At 33.4% G+C, this 12,106-nt stretch overlaps 1 long non-coding RNA gene across 1 annotated transcript; it reads right to left on the bottom strand.

The window, feature by feature from the left end:
- Window positions 1–10,256: 10,256 nt before the first annotated feature.
- On the bottom strand, window positions 10,257–11,726 carry LOC133610464 (uncharacterized). The gene is made up of 2 exons (XR_012050714.1): window positions 11,496–11,726; window positions 10,257–11,230 (listed from the first exon to the last, which is right to left on the bottom strand). It is a non-coding gene; the product is annotated as an uncharacterized lncRNA (long non-coding RNA).
- Window positions 11,727–12,106: the final 380 nt, after the last annotated feature.

Here is a 12,106-nt window from a genome sequence, read left to right as displayed (position 1 = left end):
ATGGAGCCTTGGGAGTTTTCCTCGAAACATATGCTTTCTTAAGGCTTGCAGACACAAATAGTAGTTTTTATTCAATATTACAGTAATGTTCTTAAAATTCTGAGATAATGCGAAAAAAGCAATAAAAATGTATTCCAACATAAATCCTAAACCAACAATGCAAAATGTCTAAAAATGCCTGTAATATTAAATCCATGTGAGTTTTACTAGAATCAGTTGTTTTAGTGAAGTTTGCAAAAACAAAAATTAGGTTTTACTCTTTATGAAAGTAAACTGTCACACTCAATATGACATTTATTTAATCATAACTCCTAAACTACACATGCAAAATGTCTAATGATGCCTCAAATAAAGCATTCTACGGAGTTTTACTCGAAACATATGCTTTTTCAAATCTTGCAAACAAAAAGTAGCTTTTTACTCAATATGACGGTAATATTCCTAAAATACTGAGATAATGCGAAAAAAGCAATGAAAATATATTCAATCGTATTTCCTAAATCAAACATGCAAAATGTGTAAAAATGCCTGTAATATTGAATCCATGTGAGTTTTACTAGATTAGGTTGTGTTTGAAATTTTTGCAAATACAAAAATTAGGTTTTTTTCACCATGACGATGTACACGCAATATGACGGTAAATTAAACATAACTCCTAAACTACACTTAAAAATGAGCTAATGTTGCCTGAAATAATGCATTCTTGTGAGTTTTACTCGAAACATATGCTTTTTTAAGGCTTGCAAACACAAAAAGTATTTTTTTACTCAATATGACAGTAATGTTCTTAAAATCCTGAGATAATGCGAAAAAAGCAATAAAAATGTATTCAATCATAATTTCTAAACTAGACATGCAAAATGTGTAAAAATGCCTGTATTATTGAATCCATGTGAGTTTTACTAGAATCAGTTGTTTTAGTAAAGTTTGCAAAAACAAAAATTAAGTTTTACTCTTTATGAAAGTAAACGTCACACTCAATATAACAGTTTTTTAATCATAACTCCTAAACTACTCATGCAAAATGGCTAATAATGTTTGAAATAATGGATCCTTGGGAGTTTTCCTCGAAACATATGCTTTCTTAAGGCTTGCAAACACAAAAAGTATTTTTTTACTCAATATGACAGTAATGTTCTTCAATTCCTGAGATAATGCGAAAAAAGCAAAAAAAGAATCTTCAATCATAATTTCTAAACCAAACATGCAAAATGTGTAAAAATGCCTGTATTATTGAATCCATGTGAGTTTTACTAGAATCAGTTGTTTTAGTAAAGTTTGCAAAAACAAAAATTAGGTTTTTCTCTTTATGAAAGTAAACTGTCATACTGAATATGACAGTTTTTTAATCATAACTCCTAAACTACTCATGCAAAATGGCTAATAATGTTTGAAATAATGGAGCCTTGGGAGTTTTCCTCGAAACATATGCTTTCTTAAGGCTTGCAGACACAAATAGTAGTTTTTATTCAATATTACAGTAATGTTCTTAAAATTCTGAGATAATGCGAAAAAAGCAATAAAAATGTATTCCAACATAAATCCTAAACCAACAATGCAAAATGTCTAAAAATGCCTGTAATATTAAATCCATGTGAGTTTTACTAGAATCAGTTGTTTTAGTGAAGTTTGCAAAAACAAAAATTAGGTTTTACTCTTTATGAAAGTAAACTGTCACACTCAATATGACATTTATTTAATCATAACTCCTAAACTACACATGCAAAATGTCTAATGATGCCTCAAATAATGCATTCTACGGAGTTTTACTCGAAACATATGCTTTTTCAAATCTTGCAAACAAAAAGTAGCTTTTTACTCAATATGACGGTAATATTCCTAAAATACTGAGATAATGCGAAAAAAGCAATGAAAATATATTCAATCGTATTTCCTAAATCAAACATGCAAAATGTGTAAAAATGCCTGTAATATTGAATCCATGTGAGTTTTACTAGATTAGGTTGTGTTTGAAATTTTTGCAAATACAAAAATTAGGTTTTTTTCACCATGACGATGTACACGCAATATGACGGTAAATTAAACATAACTCCTAAACTACACTTAAAAATGAGCTAATGTTGCCTGAAATAATGCATTCTTGTGAGTTTTACTCGAAACATATGCTTTTTTAAGGCTTGCAAACACAAAAAGTATTTTTTTACTCAATATGACAGTAATGTTCTTAAAATCCTGAGATAATGCGAAAAAAGCAATAAAAATGTATTCCAACATAATTCCTAAACCAACAATGCAAAATGTCTAAAAATGCCTGTAATATTAAATCCATGTGAGTTTTACTAGAATCAGTTGTTTTTATAAGGTTTGCAAATACAAAAAATAAGTTTTACTCACTATGACAGTGTACTGTCACACTCAATATGACAGTTATTTAAAAATAACTCCTAACTACACATGCAAAATGGCTAATGATGCCTCAAATAATGCATTCTACAGAGTTTTACTCGAAACATATGCTTTTTCAAATCTTGCAAACACAAAAAGTAGTTTTTTACTCAATATGACAGTAATATTCCTAAAATCCTGAGATAATGCGAAAAAAGCAATGAAAATATATTCAATCATATTTCCTAAATCAAACATGCAAAATGTGGGAAATGCCTGTAATATTGAATCCATGTGAGTTTTACTAGAATCGGTTGTGTTTGAAATTTTTGCAAATAAAAAAATTAGTTTTTTTTTTACCATGGCAATGTACCCTCAATATGACAGTAAATAAACATAACTCCTAAACTACACATAAAAATGAGCTAATATTGCCTGAAATAATGCATTATTGTGAGTTTTACTCGAAACATATGCTTTTTTAAGGCTTTCAAACACAAAAAGTAGTTTTTTACTCAATATGACAGTAATATTCTTAAAATCCTGAGATAATGCGACAAAAGCAATACAATGTATTCTATCATAATTTCTAAACCAAACAGGCAAAATGTCTAAAAATAACTGTAATATTGAATGCATGTGAGTTTTACTAGAATCGGTTGTGTTTGAAATTTTTGCAAATAAAAAAAGTAGTTTTTTTTTCACCATGACAATGTACACTCAATATGACAGTAAATAAACATAACTCCTAAACTACACAAAAAAATGAGCTAATATTGCCTGAAATAATGCATTATTGTGAGTTTTACTCGAAACATATGCTTTTTTTAAGGCTTGCAAACACAAAAAGTAGTTTTTTACTCAATACGACAGTAATATTCCTAAAATCCTGAGATAATGCGAAAAAAGCAATACAAATGTATTCCATCATAATTTCTAAACCAAACAGGCAAAATGTCTTAAAATAACTGTAATATTGAATGCATGTGAATTTTACTAGAATCAGTTGTTTTTGTAAGGTTTGAAAATACAAAAATTAGGTTTTACTCTATATGAGAGTATACTGTTATTTAAACATAACTCCTAAACAACAAATGCAAAATGACTAATAATGCCTGGAGATGTATCTTTGAGTTTTACTAAAATGTTCTTTTGTAAGGTTTGCAAAGACACAAGTTAGTTTTTTTTACTCAATATGATAGTATCACTGTCATACTAAATAAGAAAGTTGTATAAACATAATTTCAAAAATACACATGCAATCCGTCTAAAAATGCCTGTAATATTGAATCTATGTGAGTTTTACCAGAATCAGGTATTTTGGTAAGGTTTACAAATACAAAAATTAGGTTTTACTCATAATGACAGTATAACTGCCACATTCAATATGGCAGTTATTTAAACATAACCCCTAAACCACATGCAAAATGGCTTATAATGCCTGGAGATGTATCTTTGTGAGTTTTACTAGAAAACATATAATTTGTAAGGTTTTTTAAAGACACAAGTTAGTTTTTTTTACTCAATATAATAGTATAACTGTCATACTAAATGTATCCATTTTCTTCCGCTTATCCGAGGTCGGGTTGCGGGGGCAGCAGCCTAAGCAGAGAAGCCCAGACTTCCTTCTCCCCAGCCACTTCGTCCAGCTCATCTCGGGGGATCCCGAAGCGTTCCCAGGCCAGCCGGCTGACATAGTCTTCCCAATGTGTCCTGGGGCTTCCCCGTGGCCTCCTGCCGGTCGGACTTGCCCTAACGAAAAAAACAATTAAAATGTATTCAAACACAACTCCTAAACCAAACATGTGAAATGTCTAAAATGCCTGCAATATTGAATCTATGTGAGTTTTACTAGAATCAGTTGTTTTTGTAAGGTTTGCAAATACAAAAATTAGGTTTAACACTTAATGACAGTATAACTGCCACACTCAATTTGACAGTTATTAAAACATAACTCATAAACTACACATGAACATTTTCTAATAATGCATGAAGAAATGTATCTTTTGTGAGTTTTACTAGTAACATTTTCTTTTGTAAGCATTGCAAAGACACAAGTTAGTTTGTTTTACTCACTATGACTTTACTGTCACACTCAATATGACAGTTATTTAAACATAAATCCTAAACCGCACATGCAAAATGGCTAATAATGCCTGTAGAAATGTATCTTTGAGTTTTACTGGGAAAAATATTTTGTAAGGTTTGTAAAGACACAAGTTAGTTGTTTTTTTTTACTCAATATGACAGTATTACTGTAATACTAAATATGAAAGTTATATAAACACAACTTCAAAACCAAACATGCATTATGTCTAAAAATGCCTGTGATATTGTATCTATGAGTTTTACTAGAATCAATTGTTTTTGTAAGGTTTGCAAATAGATAAAATAAATTTAGGTTTTACTCACTATAACAGTTATTTAAACATAAATCCTAAACAACAAATGCAAATAGCTAATAATGCTTGGAGAACTGTATATTTGTTATAGAGAGCCTGCTGACCAACAGCATCTCTGTCTGGACTGGAGCCTGCAGTGCCTCAGACTGGAAGTCTCTCCAGAGAGTGGTGAGGACGGCGGAAAATATCTTCAGGAATCCTCTTCCTCCTATCCAAGAGATCGCAAAAAGCGCTGCCTGACCAGGGCTCAGAAATTTTGCAAAGACTCCTCCCACTGTTTTCACTGCTGGACTCTAGAAAGAGGTCCCGCAGCCTCCGAAGCAGAACCACCAGCTTCTTCCCTCAGGCCGTAAGACTCTTGAACGCATTATAATTAAATTATCCCCTCAACTCCCCTCAAAATGGATTAACTCGCTGGAATAAAAAAAAAACAATATAACATACACCCATGGGCGCATGTGGAAAAAGTGCAATATATTTATCTGCACAGTAATCTTTTTATTTATTTATATATATTTAAGTATATTTATTTATTTTATATGTATATTTATATATTATTTATATTTATTTATTTATATATGCACCTTATTGCTTTTTTATCCTGCACTACCATGAGCTTATGTAACGAAATTATGTTATCTATGCTGTAAAGTTCAAATTTGAATGACAATAAAAAGAAAGTCTAAGTCTTTACCAGAATAATGATCTTTTGTAAGGTTTGCAAAGACGCAAGTTAGTTGTTTATTTTACTCAATATGACAGTATAACTGTCATACTAAATATGAAAGTTGTAAAAACATAACTCCAAAACCAAACAAGCAATCCGTCTAAAAATGCATGTAATATTCAATCTATGTGAGTTTTACCAGAATCAGGTATTTTGGTAAGGTTTACAATTACAAAAATTAGGTTTTACTCATGACAGTATACCTGCCACATTCAATTTGACATTTATTTAAACATAACTCCTAAACCACACATGCACAATGGCTAATAATACCTGGGGAAATGTCTCTTTGTGAGTTTTACTAGAAAAAATATATTGTGTAAGGTTTGTAAAGACACAAGTTAGTTTTTTTTACTCAATATAAAAGTATAGCTGTCATACTATATATAAATAAATAAATAAATACATGGGTTGTACTTGTATAGCGCTTTTCTACCTTCAAGGTACTCAAAGTGCTTTGACACTACTTCCACATTTACCCATCACACACTGATGGAGGGAGCTGCCATGCAAGGCGCTAAACAGCACCCATCAGGAGCAAGGGTGAAGTGTCTTGCTCAGGACACAACGGACATGACGAGGTTGGTACTAGGTGGGGATTGAACCAGGGACCCTCGGGTCGCGCACGGCCATTCTTCCACTGCGCCAAACATTACTCCAAAACCAAACATGTATTATGTCTAAAAATGCCTGTAATATTGTATCTGTGTGAGTTTTACTAGAATCAGTTGTTTTTGTAAGGTTTTCAAATACCAAAATTAGGTTTTATTTACTTTGACAGTTATTTAAACTTAACTCCTAAACAACAAATGCAAAATAGCTAATAATGCTTGGAAAGATGTATCGTTGTTATAGCGAGCCTGCTGACCAACAGCATCTCTGTCTGGACTGGAGCCTGCAGTGCCTCAGACTGGAAGTATCTCCAGAGAGTGGTGAGGACGGCGGAAAAAATCATCAGGACTCCTCTTCCTCCTATCCAGGAGATCGCAAAAAGTGCTGCCTGACCAGGGCTCAGAAAATTTGCAAAGACTCCTCCCACCCCCACCAAGGACAGTTTTCACTGCTGGACTCTAGAAAGATGTTCCGCAGCCTCCGAAGCTTCTGTAGCAGCTTCTTCCCTCAGGCCGTAAGACTCTTGAACGCATCATAATTAAATTATCTCCTCAACTCCCCTCAAAATGAATTAACTCGCTGGAATGAAATAAACAATATAACATACACCCATAAACGTGGGCGCATGTGGAAAAAGTGCAATATATTTATCTGCACATTAATCTATTAATCTATTTTTTATATATTTATATATATTTATTTATTATATATATATATATATATATATATATATATATATATATATATATATATATATATATATATATATAGTATTTATATATTATTTATATATATTTTTGTATCGAAATATGCACCTTATTGCTTTTTTATCCTGCACTACGACATTTCGTTCTTATCTGTGCTGTAAAGTTCAAATTTGAATGACAATAAAAAGAAAGTCTAAGTCTAAGTCTAAGTCTTTACTAGAATAACGATCTTTTGTAAGGTTTGCAAAGACACAAGTTAGGTTTTTTTTTTTTACTCAATGGTAATATACAGTATAACTGTCATACTAAATATGAAAGTTGTATAATCAAAACTCCAAAACCAAATATGCAATCCGTCTAAAAATGCATGTAATATTGAATCTATGTGAGTTTTACCAGAATCAGGTATTTTGGTAAGGTTTACAATTACAAACATTAGGTTTCACTCATAATGACAGTATAACTGCCACATTCAATTTGACATCTATTTAAACATAACTCCTAAACCACACATGCACAATGGCTATTAATGCCTGGAGAAATGTCTCTTTGTGAGTTTTACTGGAAAAAAAATATTTCGTAATGTTTGTACCGACACAAGTTAGTTTTTTTTACTCAATATGACAGTGTTACTGTCATACTAAACATGAAAGTTATATAAACATAACTCCAAAACCAAACATGCATTATCTCTAAAAATGCCTGTAATTTTGTATCCATGTGAGTTTTACTAGAATCAGTTGTTTTTGTAAGGTTTGCAAATACAAAATATGGGTTTTACTCACAGTATACTGTCACACTCAATCTGACAGTTATTTAAACAAAACTCCTAAACCACACATGCCAAATGGCTAATAATGCCTGGAGAAATGTCTCTTTGTGAGTTTTTCAGGAAAAAAAATATTTTGTAAGGTTTGTAAAGACACAAGTTAGTTTTTATTACTCAATATGACAGTATTCTGTAATACTAAATATGAAAGTTATATAAACACAACTCCAAAATCAAACATGCATCATGTCTAAAAATGCCTGCAATATTGCATCCATGTGACTTTTACTAGAATCAGTTGTTTTTGTAAGGTTTTTGCAAATACAAAAATTAGGTTTTACTCACTATGACAGTTATTTAAACATAACTCCTAAACAACAAATGCAAAATGACTAATAATGCTTGGAGAAATGTATCTTTGTTAGATTTACTAGAAAAATATATATTTTGTAAGTTAGTTTTTTTTACTTAATATGACAGTATAACTGTCATACTACATCCATCCATTTTCTTCCGCTTATCCGAGGTCCGGTTGCAGGGGCAGCAGCCTAAGCAGAGAAGCCCGGACTTCCCTCTCCCCAGCCACTTCTTCCAGCTCTTCTCGGGGGATCCCGAGGCGTTCGACAGCCCAGCCGGGAGACATAGTCTTCCCAATGTGTCCTGGGTCTTCCCCGCGGCCTCCTGCCCGTCGGACTTGCCCTAATGAAAAAAGCAATACAAATGTATTCAAACACAACTCTAAACCAAACATGTAAAATGTCTAAAAATGCCTGTAAAATTGAATCTATGTTTTACTAGAATCAGTTGTTTTTATAAGGTTTGCAAATACAAAATTAGGTTTTACACATAATGACAGTATAACTGCCACACTCAATAAGACAGTTATTTAAACATAACTCCTAAACCACACATGAAAAATGTCTAATAATGCGTGAAGAAATGTATCTTTGTGATTTTTATTAGAAACGTTTTCTTTTGTGAGGTTTGCAAAGGCACAAGTTAGTTTTTTTTACTCAATATGACAATATGACACTCACTATGACAGTTATTTAAACATAACTCCTAAACTCATACTTGCCAACATTGAGACCTCCGATTTCAGGAGGTGGGGGTGGGGAAGGCATGGTCGGGGGTGGGGTGGGGGCGTGGTTGAGGGTGTGGTTAAGAGGGGAGGAGTATATTTAGAGCTAGAATTCACCAAGTCAAGTATTTCATATATATATATATATACATAGTTTTCACGCCCGACTGATTTCCCATGACGCTCCGCGCGATCCGCCATTTTGAAAGGCAAGCGCACCGGTACAACATCAGCAAATTCATATATACGAACCCGTTCACAAACGTATGCATAATGGCCGAGAATGATGAAATCACTACAAAATCAAAAGAATACTTTGTTAAAGTAGTGTTACCAGAAATTACAGGAAGACTGATCTCAAGAGAGAAAGCTGCATCGAAAAATGACGTCAACAAACAGCCATCATCGACCCCCCTAACAAATGCGACTAACATTGATATGGGTAGTTCGAAGGCTGTTGAGGTCATTTGTTTGTGCCAAAAGCCATATGATGAGGATGATGATGATGTGATAGGCTGTGACAATGAAAACTGTAAATATGTCTGGCTTCACTTCAGTTGTGTGAACATTAAAAAAGTGCCCAAGGGGTCTTATTATTGCCCAGAATGTAAGCCGAATCAGAGAAAAAGAAAAAGAAAGAATTGAGACTTCAAATATGCACTATGAGTGTTTACATGATTATGATTTGTGACTGTTTGGCTTGACTATTTTGGGAAAGATTTCATTTTTCATGAAAGGTTTTAAAGTCTGCTTATATGAATACCCATGTACTGGTAATGTTTCAGTTGCACCTCTGGTAAATTTACATGTATAGTTGTGAAATTCACATGTATAGCAGCTTTAAGATATATAGTTACATTTAAGTGATTTTAGTGTTATTGATTTGTATTTACATTGTGACTGATCATGTAGAATAAATGCTTGAATTTAATGTTTGACTTTTGTTTGTTATTGGAAGTTCATACATGTTGGATCATATATTGTGTTGAGCAGGAGTGAACGAATACATGTATTGTGTGGAACTGTCCGTCAGACGAAATGATAAGAGACCATCCTGAAAATCCGAAATTGATCTCCAGTTGAAATAAGAACCACACACACTTCAGTCTAGATATATGATTTTATATACATTGTGTCCATCACATGCATACAAACGAATGGATCAAGATAAAACCCTTTATAAAACTCAAATAAACACTAATAATTTACATTTGTTTGATACATTTTGAAAATTAAACATAACATGGCAATACACAAGATAATAATGAACATAGCAAACAAGTATGCTGTATACATGCATGAACAGTTCCTGCATCCTGATGATCAGCACTTAATAAATTGATATGATCAGGACACCTGTAACTTTGTCAATTACACACTGGTTAACCTTGAAATCAATTAAAAGGCACCACAGATTCGCACATATTTGTCAATGCACAAGCAACTGTCGCAATTTTGTCAACTGTTGGAACACCCTCATCACACATTAGAAAGTCTATGGGTAGTTTGTCCTGTAACATTGTGTACTTGTTGCGTACAAGGCCGATAACTCTTTCTACGTGTATTCTCACACGGGCAATTTGTCTTGTTGTCTCAACATCAATAGGTGATAATTGTGACTTTCCTCTAGTGAAACTTGGTATGTTGACTTGTGCACAACACATGCCAACACTATCGGCAATATCAAAACCCCTGTCCGCCAACACAAGATCTCCAGGTAAAAGCTTTGTCAGAAGTCCACAGTTTTCAGTTATATATTTATCACTTGCTCTTCCACCCCAAGCTTTTGAGAGGAAAGAAATTGATCCTTGTGGTGTTATACCAATCAGAAATTTGACAGTGTTGTTATGTTTGTAGGAGGACCAGGTCTGTGCTCTTGCCATTAGATTCTTTGGCCGTTGAATGAAAACCTCAAAACAATCTATAATAACAGCAGTCTTTTGACCAAAATGTTTTTGGAATTCCACAGGCATGGTTTTTCTGAGTTCTTCCCTCTCTGGCCAGTAGAGCATATGTTTCAGTCTCACATACAACACATGTATCACTGTTAAAAAAGTTCTTGAAACAGTTGATGGTGAAGTTTTGAACCTGTATGCTAAATCTTGAATGGGTAAGTTCAGCTTTACTCGCATTAGAGTCATTACCAATCTTGTGAATTGTCCAAGTTCCGCATTGCTCCTAGGTTTGGGAATAAAATCCTTCACAAAATGAAATAGCGCCATTAGAGTGGTAAAACCTGGGAGTCCAGTATAATATTTAACTTTGTCATTCTGACCTACGAAACCATCTTCACTATACATGTTGTCCTTCACTTGATCTCTTAGAGCCATGTTTTCAGTCAGTAGCCTTTGAATTTCACTGTCCACCTGACTGTTTCTCAATGGGTCCACACATACATCTGTTGTCTCACTTGAAGTCTCCAGTGCGCCCTTCAGTGCAAACTCACACACCGGGCTTGGTTCAACATCGGGAAGGTCTCTGTCCTCTACATCAACCGATGGTCCTGGTTCATGAAAGAGATCTATCAAGGCCTTGGCTGCAGTTATCTTCTCTTTGCTTTTCTGCCTTTCCATAACTCTGTTGTATCTTAAAATTTGAAACAAAAATCCATCTCAATAATTGAGGTTGATAATAGAGTAAATAGAATCAACAATAAAACACTACCTCAACATCCATGCACTTATAGATCATGATGTTATAACACTACACATGTTGATGTTCATGTATATGTATATGTACAAGGTCAATATACTTATTAAAGGTCGGAGGCATACATAGGGGAGTCTACATAACAGGACATATGCATACATTTATAAGTATTGGTGTTTGATAAAAAAGAAGAAAGTTTTACCTATTAACTGAGTAGGTTGATTGTTGTTTCTTTTTCTCCGACTTCTTTGGTGTCAATTTGGCTGAAAGCTTCAGGGTTGGTGCCCAGTCTGGGTTAGCCCTGTCGTACAAAGCTGCTGGATTGCCTGGGGGTAAAAAAAACAACAACATTTATTTCATTGCAACACTTATGTAATTACCAAACAAAAGTGCATCTCTAATGTATCTAACTTATGACAAGGTTGATACCTAAATATTTTATCCATTGAAATCTACAACTCATTTCGTGTACAAGCAACCTGGGCTGAGATGGGCCACGGTCTTCCCCGTGGCCTCCTGCCGATCGGACTTGCCCTAACGAAAAAAGCAATAAAAATGTATTCAAACATGTGAAATGTCTAAAAATGCCTGTAATATTGAATCTAAGTGAGTTTTACTAGAATCAGTTGTTTTTGTAAGGTTTGCAAATACAAAAATTTGGTTTTACACATAACAGTATAACTGCCACATTCAATATGACAGTTATTTAAACATATTTCCTAAACCACACATGAAAAATGTCTAATAATGCCTGGAAAAAATTATTTTTGTGAGTTTTACTGGAAAAACATAGTTTGTAATGTTTGTAAAGAC

Source organism: Nerophis lumbriciformis, linkage group LG11 (genome assembly GCF_033978685.3).
Source record: "Nerophis lumbriciformis linkage group LG11, RoL_Nlum_v2.1, whole genome shotgun sequence".
NCBI lineage: Eukaryota > Metazoa > Chordata > Actinopteri > Syngnathiformes > Syngnathidae > Nerophis > Nerophis lumbriciformis.
The sequence above is the reverse complement of the archived record's forward strand: the minus strand, read 5'-3'. Positions and strand labels throughout refer to the sequence as shown.